Raw genomic sequence first — 15,404 nt, forward strand, 5'->3', positions numbered from 1 at the left:
CACATTTCCCCTTACTTTTTAGGAGGGAAAAAGTGCGTCTTATAGAGCGAAAAATACGGTAACCCACAAGCTGGGTGAGACCCCTCCCTGAAACCCTGGAGAGCTGTTGCCAGTTACTGTAGATAGTGGCCTGACTATGCGTAAGGCAGCTTCCTGTGTGTGTGCGCATGCGCAAACACATGTTCATTTAGATTCCATTGGGTAAGCATTTTTCTCTCCTATTAAGTAATATTTAATACCGAACAGGTGCACAGAAATTCTCATTTATCTCTTAATAAATCACACGGCTCTTTCAGACAGATTATACTTACTCATTTGCTTGTATAGCAATTGTTTTCTAAGAAACAGGGAGAAAGGCAATAATGGTAGAATGGATGGTTGTATTACTGGAGTTAAATATTCTGCGCAAAAATAACGGCAATGTATTTCCTTCGGAAATGGTGCTTTTTGTAGCCAGAAAGATTAATGAAATTGTTGTTTGTTGTGGAAAGCGTCAGGATCCATACATTTCAAATACAGTACATTGCTGAGTGTATTTAAACTAAGTATAAAAGCAAGAAACTGTATGCAAATTGGGAGGGGAATAGTTTGCTAATATATGTATATGTTTATGTTCATGTAGGCCACAAATAATTGAAAGACCACCTCCTCTATAGGCTCTCTCAGGTGTTAAGATTGGGAGGGGCTCCTCTTGGCAGTCCCATTGCCCTCAGAAGTTGTGGGGTGACAGCCTGTAGCAACCCCTAGCCCTTGGAATTCCCTCCCCACAGAGGTGCATCTGGAACCTTCATTATACTGTATATAGTTTTTGTTGTATGCTGAAGCCACATCTCCTTACCCTGGCCTCTGACACTTGAAATATATTTTTTGGAGCTACCCTCTTCTTCTTACTGTAAATTGTTTCAATGGGTTTTAATATTTAATATTGTATTTTTTATATTATTGCAACTCATCCATGGACCTTATGGTGAAAAGTGGTAAGAAATACAACAAGGACAACCAATAGATGCATATATATATATATATATATATATATATATATATATATGCTTTAAAAGTATAGGTGTTCACTGTCCAAAATTACATACTGCAGGGTATAGAAAAATACATAATAAATTTGATGTATTTTTGCTATCCTGCAATATATGTTAAGATTATGAATATTAAAAAATTGAAGATACATATTTCTACATATACATGTAATCTAGAAGCTAATGTTTCCTGTTAAAACAGCTTCCACTCAAATGCCAAGAAGCAGATTTTTAATGTATGGAAGAATCTTGGGGAAGTGATTAATTTCTCAGCCTCAGGTTCCCCATCTGTAAAATGAATAACTTATATAAGCTACTTTGTATACATTGGATACAATGTTTTCCAAACAACATTTAAGGGGGGTAGGATGCAAAAAATATTGCATGCTGACTGGGGGTGATGGGAGCTGTAGCCCCAAACATCAGGAATTTGGCAAAGACTGTTCTAAAAGGAATATCCCTTCCTGCCTCTAAGCCAGGCATAGGCAAGCTCGGCCCTCCAGATGTTTTTGGCCTACAACTCCCATGATCCCTAGCTAGCAGACCAGTGGTCAGGGATGATGGGAATTGTAGTCCCAAAACATCTGGAGGGCTGAGTTTGCCTATGCCTGCTCTAAGCATAATTAACAGGGCTGTTATACTATGGTCTACAAGCAAGAACATATTTATCAGAGAGAAAACATTTGAGGATTACTTTGACTAGTGGGTCGTCTCCAGTGGTCACCAATTTTGATGCCTTCTAAGGAACAAAAAATAAAGCACAGCATCTTAGACGAGTGCTGAGACATCAGTTTAAAACACCTCGGGTCAATATGCCTCACATTTATCTGGCTGTATTAAATATACATATATAGTGGGCAAGGAATTAATATTGTACCGTAAATATCTTTTGATACAAGCTGCTCCCAGAGCAAAGGTTCTTTCACACCTTCATCAGTTTGAAACCGGTATACCCCATGAGGCAGATAAGGTTATAATTCTGGCATGCCAAGCCTAGATAGAGACAGTGGCTGATCATTATCTACAAAGAGATGGACTTCTTTAAATATAAAAAGTAATTGTACAGCACTTTTAAGCTGTGCAGCCCAAGGAGCTGTGAGCGTTCATCTTTGTGGTGATTCTAAAAATAACTAGTTTGCCCTCTTTAAAAAAGAGAGAGAGAGGAAAGATTAAAAAATAAGGTGTCTTATTGCTTTGAAATCAGGATCATCCAAAGCATATTTGCCTTGCCCTCAAGACAGAAGTCACTGGAGCAACTGTTCTGGCATAAAATCAGTATGGCTATAGCCTCAATATTACTAATCGCAAGGTTTAAATGTATATTAATGTCACAGAATTGTAGAGTTGGAAAGGAACTCAAGGGTCATCTAGTCCAATCCCCTGCAATGCAGGAATCTCAACTCAACATCCATAACAGATGTCCATCCAATCTCTGCTTAAAAACCTCCAAGAAAGGGGAGTCTACTCTACCACATTCAAAGGGAGCCTGTTCCACTGTCGAACAGCTCTTACTGTCAGAAAGTTCTTCCTGCTGTTTAGTCGGAATCTCCTTTCTCATAACTTGAAGCCATTGGCTCAAGTCCTCCCTTCCTGAGCAGTAGAAAACAAGCATGGTCCATCTTCCATGTGACAATCCTTTGGATATTTGAAGATGGCTATCATATCTCCTCTCAGTCTTCTCTTTTCCAGGCTAAACATACCCACCTCCTAAACCATTCCTCATAAGGCTTAGTTTCCAGACCCTTGATCATCTTGGTTGCCCTCCTCTGCACACGTTCCAGCTTGTCAACATCCTTCTTAAATTGTGGCGCCCAGAATTGGACACAGTATTCCAAGTATGGTACTGCTATTTACCTTCATTTGGACACTATACTTCTGTTGATGCAACCTAGAATAGCATTAGCTTTCTATGCATTAAGTCCTTCTCCCTCACTGCAAATCAAAAAATTATATTGAATCCTCTCTTTACCCTTTTTCCATCGGGCGCTTCACACTTTAGAGGTCACATTTCCAAAAGCGTTTTTTTGTCTGCAGTTCTGCAGGGCAGAAAACTTTTGAATTCAAAATGAAAACTGAAACTCCTGTGCAAACCCATTCCAGCAGAAAGGAATCAAAGGAAAATGCTGTAAGAATCATACATTAATTACATTTAGTAGGGTGCTCCACCCTCTGCACCCATCACTGCACCATAATGGAAGAGAATGGGACTCACTGGAAGTGGGACCCCTCTAGACCATTCAGCCCCATTCTGTCTTGTGCAACTAGTGAAATACCTTCTTGCACACAGTGCAGTGACAGTGCATGGTGTGAGAAGCAGATATGGAGGTTGCGTCTTCCAACTCCCAAACAGCAGCCATCATCCCTGACAGAAGAAGACCCATTTTTGAGAGAGGTGTGCTGCTGTTACCTTCACTGTGTCGTTTTGCCAGTGCTCAGCATGCAGGTCCATAGCCCACAGCACAAATAAGAACTGGTCTGCTGCCCAGAAAGTCCCTTGTAGAGATGGATTGTGCTATGACTAGTAACACAGAATTGCTACCACTGTGTATATTTTAATTTGCGGCAGAGTCAAAAATATATTATTCAGACAAGTGTGTTCCTCTGATAGGCATCCATTTTCAGTATACGCAAGCAGGCCACAGCCACCCTGTAAATCCCAGGGTGCTACTGAAGTAGAATGATTAACAGAATGCCATTTCTAGAGAGTTGCAAAATGTGATTATGTGCAGCCCCTGATTTAAGAGCAAAGTAATGGTGTAATTTAGTAATTGGCTCACAAACACTTGCAGGTACAATTCCATCTCTGGCCATAAATCGTAAAACTGAATGTGTGGCCCCAGGTAATCCACACCACCTGTGTGCCTCAATGCCCTACTTTGTAATATATAGCTAACACTGGTGCGCCTCGTGGATTTTCCTTAATTGTCAACTAAGGCCCTATTTCCAATGTTTCTCTTCCTTGTAATGCTAACTTTCCATCAGGAAACTGCTGCTAAGTCCCAGTCTCATCAACACATAGTATAGCAAGCCTAGGTATGAGCTGATGGAATTGTAATGAGTCATCTGGTCTATGCACACGAATAACATGAAATATTATGTGTGTCTATATTAACAGTGCTGTGAACAACTCAGTCATGTCAATGAAACCTTAAAAAAAAAACCCTGAAGAATATGTAACCTGCGCAGAAAATCATGAACAATTCTGTAATGTCATATCTGGAGAAGTCTGCAAACGTCATGTTTGTGAGCTGGCTGGCAGGTAACTGGAGTTCTAATCAAATATTTTCATCCATTCTTGGAAATGAACTGCCTCGCCTCTGGTTCCTTTACACAGGAAGCCACCTCGTACCAAGAAAAACAGTCCATCACCATCAGTAGGCATTGTCTACACCCAGGGTGGGAACCTGTGGCCCTATGGAAGACGTTGGACTCCAACTCTCATCAGCCCTGGCCACATTGGCCCATGGTCAGGGATGATGGAAGCTGTAGTCTAGCAATATCTGAAAGTCCACAGGTTCCCTGTTCCCAGAATGCACTGACTAGCAGTAGCTCTCCAGGATTTCGGATAGGGTATTTTCCCAGCCCAACATAGAAAAGCCAGGAACTGAACCTGGGATATATATTTTTCTGCAACACTCACACTGTGTTTGACTGCTCAACTGCAGCCCTACTGCACATGAAGTGAATCCCATAATCTTCTAGCAAAGCATAATGTATCAGGTCACTGCAGCGCTGTGAACTTCATGCACTGAGCATCCACATGTCCAGGATATCGACCACAATACCGCTGGCATGGGCAAGGAAGACATGATATGGGAGGAAAGCTCTTGCCCATCAATGGATCTCTTTTCCTTGCATTCGCCTCTCTTTTACACCTTCCCTGTCTACATAAATCAGTTAAAAAGGAAGCAATTTACTGTTATTCTGGGATAATTCCTGTAGGGCGTGATTTCAGGTATCGTATCGTAATCAAACTTGTCATGCCCATGGGACCTCCTCTTCTTGGAGCCTGCGATGTGTATTGCAGAGGACTCAGGGAAGGTATGACTTTAGACAGCTAGCCTGCCAACTGTGTGTCTCTAAAGGGGAGAATGTCAATCAGCGAGACAAATGCTTATTCTCCAGCCTCCCTTAGGTATACAATTACATCTTTTGCAACAAGAATGCCGTTTCGCAACCATATCCAAAAATAGTTCTTTCACCATTAAGCCTAATGTGCCACCGATGATTCTTTTCCTGTTATATGTGTCTCTGTTTTGCTATTCGGTTGATGACGGGGTTCAATCCCGATGTAATGAAAATGTAACGAGTCCCAGCGCTGTGTGACAAAAGTGTGCGATACTAGCATATTCTATCGCTCTGGGGTGCTACAAATGTCGTATATTATATAGGTTAAACTACGGGGAAAACATGAAATACGTCACTGTAATGAACAGAGTTTCATGGAAAGGCTTTTCTCTTGCGACAGATCAGGTTGGTTTGGAAGATGATGCGCGTCTTCCTAGTTTCCCCTCTCTAAACCAGCCTGGGAGATGATTTTGTCCCGGACCTGGAGAAGGTAACCCGGGCAGGGCCCAGGATCAATTGTTAAAAGTAGTGGGAGGGGCGTAAAGTTTCCGGGTGACGTCAGCCGCCCGTGGCCCCACCCTTCTTGGGCGGGCCCTTGTCAGTTTCATCCTTTGTAACTTTCCCACTTGGAACTCAACTGAGATGCTCAACTTGCGAGGAGCCGCGGAGCACCGAGCGCTCTCGGCTCCATCTTCAGTCGACGGGATCCTACGGCGGATTCGGACGCCACATCTCGCCTTGCAACCCTGCAGCCACCCTCGCCCCGGGAAGAGCCGGGCGGGCTATTGAGGTGGGCCGATCACCACGGAGAGGGCGAGAAGTCCCCGCTGCGAGAAATAGGGCAGCTCCCCCCCCCCCCCGCCGCCGCCACCGGAACGCTTCCCAGCCCTCTGATCCCTTCCAGCGGCAGAGCAGATTTGCAGGTGGGTCTTGGCGCGGGGCCCCCGTGGCTTGCTGCAGTGAGGCGAGGGGAGGAGGGCCCCTGCTGGAGCCTCGGCGCCGGAGACGGCGGGGAAGACACCCGGGCATGTGCCTTAAGAAGCTCGGTCGGCAAGCTTTCCCTCGCGGGGTCCTGAGGCTGCGGCTGTAAGGGGGAAAGGTTGCGCGCTAGGAAGTAGCCGCCTGTCCCGCGGCGGAGCTTGGGGAGAAAGTGGCTTCCCTGCGGCGATCCAACCTGTGGGGTCGACCGGGCTGCGCGCGAACGCTCCCCTTCGTTGCCGCCGTGAATTGCTCGGAGTGTTTCTGCGCTGCACCTTCACTTCGGCAAAGTGACTCCGAGCTGAGTAATTGCGGATCTTCATTCCCGCACCCAACCACCCACCCACTCGCGCTGTCTTGATTTCCCCAGCCCGTGCAGTGAGCGCGCTCACACATTCAAATATTAATTGGAGGGGGGGTCCGCGCGCGAAAAGGGGGTTCAGAGTGGGACGGGGGCGGTGGAGTCAGGAGGCTGGCGGAGGGTTAAGAAAAGGAGCAAGCTCAGACCCCACGCGGAAGTCGATCTGCAGCTGCTGCAAAAGGAACGGGCTTCTGGTCCCTTTGCTGCTGATCGGGGAGTCTCGCTTGGGCCCGGGGCAGAAAGAGGCACGTCGCCCCCTGTGGGGCGGGAGGTGCTGTCGTCGTCTGCGCGCTTCTCATGGGAGAGACTCGGCGAGACTGGCTTCCCAGCCTTGCGCAGAGAGCCATGGAGGCGCGGCGCGGGGTAGGGGCAGCTCGGATTCGGGCTGGCCACGCGGCAGATGCGCGCGGGCGGGGGGGGGGTCTGCTTCCGAGTCAGGCGTCCCCTCCTCCCACTGAGACTCTTTCGGGGTCCTTCTCGCCTTCCTTTACTGCCGTGGCAGAGAGAGGAGGCAAAGCTTCCTCGGCTTCACTTTCCCCAGCAATCCATGCGCGCGCACGGGGCTGGTGGAAGCAACGTACAGGTTGCAGCTATGCGCTTGCAAGTTTCGTGCCTTGAGAAAGGATGGTGCTGCTGGCTAGTCCGGATGGGACAATCTGCGGAAGCCCAACTGGAGCTGGTGGCATTAGCCGGCATTAGCAACTGTAATTCCACACGCACACATCAACTCTTTCTCGCTGCCGCCCGCTCCCCCTCTCCCCGGGCAGATTCTGCTATTTTGATTTCCTTTTCCCCGCCCATCAACTCGCTCTCTCGCGCTTATTTCCATGACAACAGCGAATGTCACAACTAAAAGATTCTGTCTTAATTGCAGGTTGGAGAGTGCGGGGGGGGGTGTTGTTTTGAGAACAGGAGTTTTTATGCTTCGATTCAGATCCAGGCTAAAGATGCCTCTAAAAAGGGAACGATCTCCATAGACTAGAGGATCTGCGCTCAGACGGTGCTTGGGGAGGCATCTTGTAAGTTTAGCGGTTGTGTTTTGGCGCCCGGGTGGAGATGCTGCCCGCCTCCCCTGGCCTTGTGGGTGGGAAGCTCGACCTGCGTTTTCTCGCATGTGTGTTCCTCGGGCTACGGCGTGTCCCTCGCTTTCTTGTCCTTCGTTACAGAAACCCCCGGGGTTGGAGTGCGCAGCGCCACCAGCGTTCGCTGTGGTTCGCAGAAGAGCGCCCGCGGGGCTGCGTTAGCAAATGGAACTCATCCGCAAGGAAGGAGGCGCGCTCAACTCCTTTGCCCTGGCTGTGGGTTTCTCTGTGTTTTATTTAATCACCCGATAAGCTGAGATTCGAAGGGGTAGCTGCTGAGGCTTTTAAATACCCCCAATATGCTCTCATATCCAGTTAACATTATTAAGATCCGTACAGAACTTAGAGTTCATTTTTAATAACAGAGTAGCCTTTTTGACTGGGGCTCCAGAGCATGGATAAAACAACTCACCAAGAAAACCTCTTCTATAGATATATATTTGGAGTGGGGTGTGAATATCATCTGGCATTGTTTTGGACCAGCTCTGTAAATCTTTGCTTTTCACAACCATAAACATTGTGACTAGCCAAAATAAAAAATCCCGATTTTTTATTTTATTTTTTGTTTTAAACCCTCAAACTGATGCCTGTATTTGGGATATATTAAATTCGTTCGCAGTCAGTTAAAACCCATATAATCCCAGTGCAGGGTGGGAAGTATTTCAGAGCCCTCCTGCTTATATGGGCTTTTTCAGAGCCCTGTTGCCATATCCTAAAATCACATCCGCCTTAAACATACTGGATTACTTGATGTAGAACACCATGTCAAACTAGGGATACAAGAAGGGCTAATTAATACATGCCGAAGAGGGTGGATCTCACTTCATATGCCTGTTGGCACCCTGAAAGAGGAAACTATGCCGTCTGAAACAGAGATCTCTTTCCTGCCAATTCGAATTGGATTCCTTTCCCACCTTTGCTGTATTAGCATCATTTGACTGAGCTAGGGATATTGGAGTTGCAGAAGAAGACTCCTTCCACCTCTGTGCCTCCCCAAATGCTCAGGGACTCTGAGCAAACCTTGTAAACAAAAGTAAGAGAACTCCATTTGGGCTCACCCCTAGGCTTTGGGTTCCAGCAGCTGCAAATGACATGCACTGTTTTCATTATCAGTAGCCGTGTGAACCAATTAAAGGATTTTTAGTTGATTGATCACCTGCCTCTTTAATTAGCAGATTAACTATAGCTAGTTATAATGTGATTGAATTTTCATATTACAAAACATCATTAATAGGTGCCAAAGAGCTACCACTTGTTCTTAAAAAGACAGTCTTTAATATTTTTCTTGTGACTCTTAAAGGTATTAACAGGATGAGATGAGTTGCAGTTACATACTAGAACCAAAATATTCTCAAAAGTGGACAAGTGTGCCATTCATCTGAAGTCGCCTGATTAAAAATTACACTCTCTGGTTACAATTGGCTCCTGGAAGCTTTAGATAATTGGTCTACTTATTAAAGCATGTGGCCCTTGCTGTCACGTTTCACTTTCCACAGAGCTGCCAATGAGCCCCTTCTGATTCCTCCCTGTGGCCTATGCCCATTGTTGGTTATTCCCAGAACTATGTTGGATTTGCTGCCTTCACAGTGATTGTGTGCCCCAAAAGACACTTCAGCTCAGAATTCCTTAAACCAAAAGGATATATAGTGGGGGGGTTTAAGTAAACACTTTAATGGATCATCTATTAAGGACTGAGCTTAGAAAACAAAACAAAAAATGGCTGCACAGATGCACTTTTAAAATATAATATGTGGAGTCCAATCCTATGCATGTTTACTCAGAAGTTAGCCCTCTTTTGTGTGGTTCACTCTCTGAGAAGTGTGCATAGGAGTGCAGCTTTAAGAATTAGTTGTGCCACAGTAGCACCTTCCTGTGACAATGAATATGGATCTTACTGAAAAATCTGCCACATGGGTGCAGACTCATAACATACATAACCGGTTCATCCTCCCCACAGAATGTCCTTTCAGGTATATTTTATAAATGCTGGAAAGTTTCCGGAACCAAACCTTTCTTTGGCTTTCTGCTTCAGGACATCTGCTCCTTCTCCCTTACATTCTGAAAAGGAAAGATGGCTCACCTAGTCTTACTAAGTTAATTGAAAGTTGGGTGCAAATGAATACAAGTGCATCTGGGGTCAAGATAAGAGAGAATCCTATGTTGGATGGAAATCAGCTTTAAAAAAAAGTACAATGTTAGGCATAGCACCTTGTACACAGAGAGAGATGGGGAACCCTTGAGCCAGCAAGTGCCGTTGCAGCAAATACACACACAATTCCTGGAATGGTCTGCACGTTGCCCTTTCAGCTATCATCTATGACTTGGCAGAGCTAGAATTCCCCAAACCCACCTCCCAGCCTATCAACTCAAATCCAAACAGGCATGTGGAAAAACATGTCATCTTTCAAAATTCACATGTGTTTTATAAAGATTTGTGAACTGGAATGGGCAAGTCACCTGGTGGTGTGTGCCTTTTCTGCAAAATCTGCCTGGATCCTTCAAGTTGTGTTTTCACATGCATTTCTTCATTAAGGGGTTAAGCATTGCTATGAGCCACAGTGACTGCGTACTACTATCCAGTATCAGAGGTAGAATGCTTTTGAATTCCAGTTGTTGAAGTGCACAAGTGGGAAGAGTGGTGTTGCACTCATGTCCTGGTTTGCAGGCTTTTTGTAGGCAATTGGTTGGCCACGCTGGAAAGCAGGTTGCTCAACAAGATAGGCCTTGGGGTCTGATCCCACAGGGATCTTTTTGTGTTCTTATGATTCCATAGGATTGGTCCCTAGGTTCCATAGGTTTGGCTGCACATTTTTTTTTAATTCATGAGCTTTCTGATATAGCCCCTTCCTCCATCATCCTGCATTGTGAATGACAGTTGAGTTGTATTCATGCAGATGGATTGTGCAGTTGGCACATAAAATGGCTTCAATCACATGTGCAGATCAACTGATCTCCTACTGTGATGGAGGGTGAGGGGAGGACCTGTTCTGCCCCTCATTTATTTTAAAGCCCAAACCTGTAGCTCAGCTTCACAAACCTTGGTGTATTTTGCTTTCATGGCCCTGGGGTGCCTTCTTTCCCCCAAGGCGCTTAAGATAAATACTGCATACGGAGCTCTTGACGCATTTCACAGACAGAGTTCACTGTTGAGATGAAAAGCCTTCAGCTCAGGAATAGATTCAGGATGGAGACGGTCTTTCTTTCCGCAGTTGAAAGAGGTTTGAAATAAAGGTGGCTGCTTTTGGTGGGTACATTTCATCCCACTTCTGCAGCCACTAAAGAGATTTTGCAAGTTCCTGTATTGTTTTTTTAAAAAACCCCGACCAGAATTCAGAGTGAGTCAAAAGAAACGTGTGGGCAGCGCTTGCAATGGGAAGTGATGCCTCTCTAAAACCCATGCAAAACACTCTTTTAAAACAATTCCCTTTCTCCAACCTCAGTTGGATGTTGGCATCCCTTTGGGGTAGAGAAATGCACAGGTAGGGAGAGATATTTGCTCCACGTAGCTGCCAGCAGATTGACTTATGTGGGGATACAATCCTTGCATTAACTTGGTTCTTTTCCTAAGTGTCTGGGAACACAAGAACATAGGAAGCATCACAGGAAGTCAAACCAATGGCCTCTTGAGATCTGTCGTGTCTATACTGGCAAGAGGCTCTCGTATTGTTAAGGCCCATCTATAAACAGCAGTTTCCAGAAGATGTGTGAAAGAAGGCAGGGATGGTTCCTTGCAAAACTCTACAGGTAGAGAGTTCCAGCTGATCCTCAAGGGCTTGAGAAACACCAGAAGTTCTCCATCAGAGGATCTCAGTGGCAGAGGTGGAGCATAAGGAATCAGACGGTCCAATGTTGGGTCCAAGCTGTTGGGTCCAAGCTGTTTAGGGCTTTGTAAATTAACACAAGGACCTTAAACCTGGCATGATAGCAAATCAGCAAGCGGTGCATATCTCTTGGCAGAATAGCATGCTGCCCGTAATCTGCTCTTGTGAGCAGTCTGGCTGCTGCATCCTGCACTAGCTGCAGCTTCTGGACCCCATACAAGGGCAGCCCCATATAAAGGGCATTACAGGAGTCCAGTCTTGAGGTCACCAATGTATGGACCACTTGGGTCGGATTATTGCCCACCTCATCATTTTCCATTTAATGGAGAATCAAAGCCTTCAAGGAGAAGCAGAGGAAAGCCATCTTGGTGCCCAATCTGTGAACAGTTAATGTTGTGGGTCTGTTCAGATACTGCCAAGTCTGTGTGCTATCTCGGCACCTGGTGTGAAAACCACCAGCTCAGCCTGGCCTTGCTGGCATGCTTGAGTTCCTGACAGAGATAGGTCTTTGCCTAGGCAGGGGGAGAGCAAGGCAGAAGGGTTTGAAAAGACGTGGCTTGCGGAAGATACAGATATACATGCATGTCAGTAATCTGCATATCTGTCTGCTTGCCTGTTTTGTTATTAAGATGTTGGGGAAGGGTTAATTAATTAATTATATATGCTTCAACTTTGATCCATCCTGGTTTATTAATATGCAAGGAAACATGGTAAAGGGCTAAACGAAGGAGAACAGCCCATTTTTAAATGTCTAGGCAATTGCTCTTTATTTATATAGTCAGCCCACTTGAGAGAATCATGAAGCCCTGAGAATTTGGAATTTAGTAATGCTGTTGGCTTCCCTCCTCCTAGGGCAGTGGTTCTCAAGCTTTTTTCTCTGGGATGCATTTTCAGAATAAAAATTTGCTTGCGCCTCTCACTTAATTTTTTATTGATAAGAAATACATTGGAAAGCAAAAAGTAACAACTCCTCGCAGTGCTTGATTTATAACATAGAACACAACTACTTTATAATGCGATCATGGGACATGCAGAAAGTATAAAAACAATGCAGCTACATTAGATCATGAATCATTCCCAGTGAGAGGTGTGAGCTTGCTTTTGCCGGGTAATCTCATTTATATTAGGTCTAATTTGAGACAAACAAACTCTTGTCTCCTCATCAACACAAAGAAGCTCTTTTCTCTTTTCTGATCTTTCATATTTGTCAGAATTGAAAATCCCTGTTCAGAACAATATGTCATGGAGAACTGTAGAAGAATAGCCAATGTGCTTGAAGAGAGGTGTGGACATATTTAAAATTATTTTGAGACTATGCTATACTATACTATACTATACTATACTATACTATACTATACTATACTATACTATACTATACTATACTATACTATACTGACATGTTGAAATGTTTCTTTGATTGTCCTTGAATCTTACTGCCACACTTGCCATCTTCTCCTGCCACACCAATGTGGCGTGCCACACCGTTTGTGAACCACTGTTCTAGGGGAAAGCCATCACTCAGGGAGGGGGTCTGGGCCTCTGACACTTCACAATGAAACCTTTTGCTCCTATCTCTGAAACTGCAGTTTAACATTGGAACGGAACCTTAGATAAACAAAGTTCCCACTTAGGGTCAGCTCTACTAGGACATCAGGTGGCAGATTTTTGGGGTAATGGTACAGAAAAGCAAAATGTCAATCAATAACTTAGTTTGATATATTTCCCAAAATGGGATCACCACTTGGCTTTTCTGCCAGGCAGCAAAATGTCTCTAGTTATGATGACCAACAGCAAGCTTGCTCAGTAGCATGTTACATATTTGATGCCTTGCAGAGCCTCTTTCTTCATAAAGTCTATAGAAGTGGATTGTGCCTTTTCTTCTCGCCCGATCCTGGCAACAAAGAATGTAAAACTTAATCCACAGGACGACTCCTGCATGGAATGTGATGGGTGCATAAAGGTGACCATGTTTTGTTTGGAAAAAATTCCAGTGGGGTAGCGATATGACTTTTGTTACAGCAAAAAGAAATGCCTTATTAGATAAGGTGTCACAAGACACCTTGAGGAAATGTTTATTTTAGCTGAAAGGATAATTCACAAATCACAAGCATAATTCACAAGTGGACTTTATGTCCGTGGATTTCAGGATGCAGGCTGGAGTGCTTATGGTAGTTCAAGATCAAAAAGGTCTATTTGATTGCTCACCTCCCTGTAAAAAAATTATTTCCTGTGATACAGGATTCACACTTGTTCAAGGCTCTGGGTCTGGGAATTCTGGCTGCAGTGACTCATTACAACTTGTTAAAAGAGGTCCAAAGGGAAGCCAAATTTGCAAATCTAAGGGCATGCAGCTATTTGAAATGAAACAGTCAAACTTAAAGTGGCTTCTCTCTTGGGTACAGATAATTTATAAACATGGCTGAAGATCAAATGTGCCAGCCGGCATCTGATCTGATCTTAAGGAAAATATCCCCCTAAGAACTCCTTCATGAAGCACTCAGCCATTTAAATTCAATCAAAGTCAATATATTGGCATAATGAGTGGTACAAATGTTGGCGAAGTGTGACAGAATGCTACATTCGTCCCCCAAAAAAACCTGCGATGGGGAAACACGAAGTAGATAGGAACAACCTATACGCAACAGATTTAAATCCTTTTGCTGTGACCGGAATCTTTTGTGTGTGATTTAAGGAGGGTGGGCTCATTTATTCCACTTTGTAGCTTGTTTCGCTGATATACTCAACTGATTCTTGGAAAACTGATTCCATTTTAGGACTTTTATGTTCAGACTATAAATGTCAATTGCTTTGTTCAAGCTCATTTGTTCTCCTGAGGTACGTGATTCAGTTATGACTCGCATTACAAAGTATACTAGGTTGCCTGCCTGCTACCAATGTTTTGTTTTTGTACACTGCTCTGTTAAAAAAAAGGTTTTCATGTTCTTCCCTGAAGATAGACTGATTTATTTTCAAGTTAATTGAGAGCCAAAGTGATAACTCAGTTAAAGAGTGTTATAGATTTAAATCCCTGCTCAGCCATGAAGTTCACTGGGCAACCTGAGGCTAGTCACTATGGTTGCTCTACATACTTACACATTCTTATATGTCAGGGCTTTTTTCAAATAAACCTGAAAACCAGTTTGATGGGGCTGGGGGTGTTTCAGAGTCTCTGTGCAACCTTAGCTCCTCGGAGAAGGAGTGGAAGATGGATGCTTATTCTGAATAATTACTAGTGTTTTCTCAAACTGGGATGACGGGACATTTTCCCAGGGCTCAGGTTCAAGTGGAAGAGTGGGCAAAGGCCAGGCCTAAATGGTACCATCACTCCATGACATTTGGAGTTTTCACGCCATGCCTTTACTTGTCTGTAATGTGCATATCATGTGCGGGTGGTGTGTTGAGTCTCCCGCTTTCCAGCTCAGCATGGCATGCTGTTCTAATTGTGTGGGAAGTGAAACATCACGTGGCACATGGCATGGAAGGAATTTTTATTTGTCTGCCAGAGCGGTTTGTGCAGTGGCCAGAAGGCCAAGCTTATGAAAACAGTCTAGCCCTCTTGCTACCTATCATGGTCTGTAAAAGCACTTGCACAAAGGGAGGGAGTCCAAGGTCTGCCTGTGCAAGGTAGCTATATTAATTAAGGGAAGAGTCTATGGAAACAAAAGGCAACCTTTCAATGCTGCCTGTCTCTCTTGGTATATGATGCTTCCACACAACACACACACACACACACACACACACACACCACAGTAGACTACTGTGTAGCAGATATGGAGAGCCTGTGGCCTCCAGATGTTGTTCTCCAACACCTGCATCCCTAACACCAGGCCATGCTGGATGGGCCTGATTGAAGTTGGGAGCCCAGCAATATCTGAACGGCCATGGGTTCTCCATTCCTGATGCAGAGCAAACACCACACTTGTCAACATTACACTCCAGTTTCTAAACTGGCACCTAGCAATGCGGTAAGTGTAACATTTAGACCTAACTGAAGACCAGGTAGTATCTGGAGGATTGAGGGAACACAGTCAGGGCGTACTGTTCTTTCTTCCTCTCTGGCACA

General features: G+C 44.6%; 1 protein-coding gene across 2 annotated transcripts in view; it reads left to right on the forward strand.

Moving 5' to 3' along the window:
* The first annotated feature begins 5,707 nt into the window (after nucleotides 1–5,707).
* The window catches only part of CAMKV (CaM kinase like vesicle associated), a 61,539-nt gene continuing 51,842 nt past the window's right edge, over nucleotides 5,708–15,404 (forward strand). Inside the window, exon 1 of one of the 2 annotated variants that reach the window (XM_083603489.1) lies at nucleotides 5,708–6,022. The gene's annotated coding sequence lies outside the window, so the exon portion shown is untranslated. Of the gene's footprint in view, nucleotides 6,023–7,343; nucleotides 7,458–15,404 lie in introns of those variants that run through there. The other variant, XM_083603488.1, reaches the window with a different exon arrangement.

Source organism: Podarcis filfolensis (assembly GCF_964270895.1).
Source record: "Podarcis filfolensis genome assembly, chromosome: 2".
Classification (NCBI taxonomy): Eukaryota; Metazoa; Chordata; class Lepidosauria; order Squamata; family Lacertidae; genus Podarcis; species Podarcis filfolensis.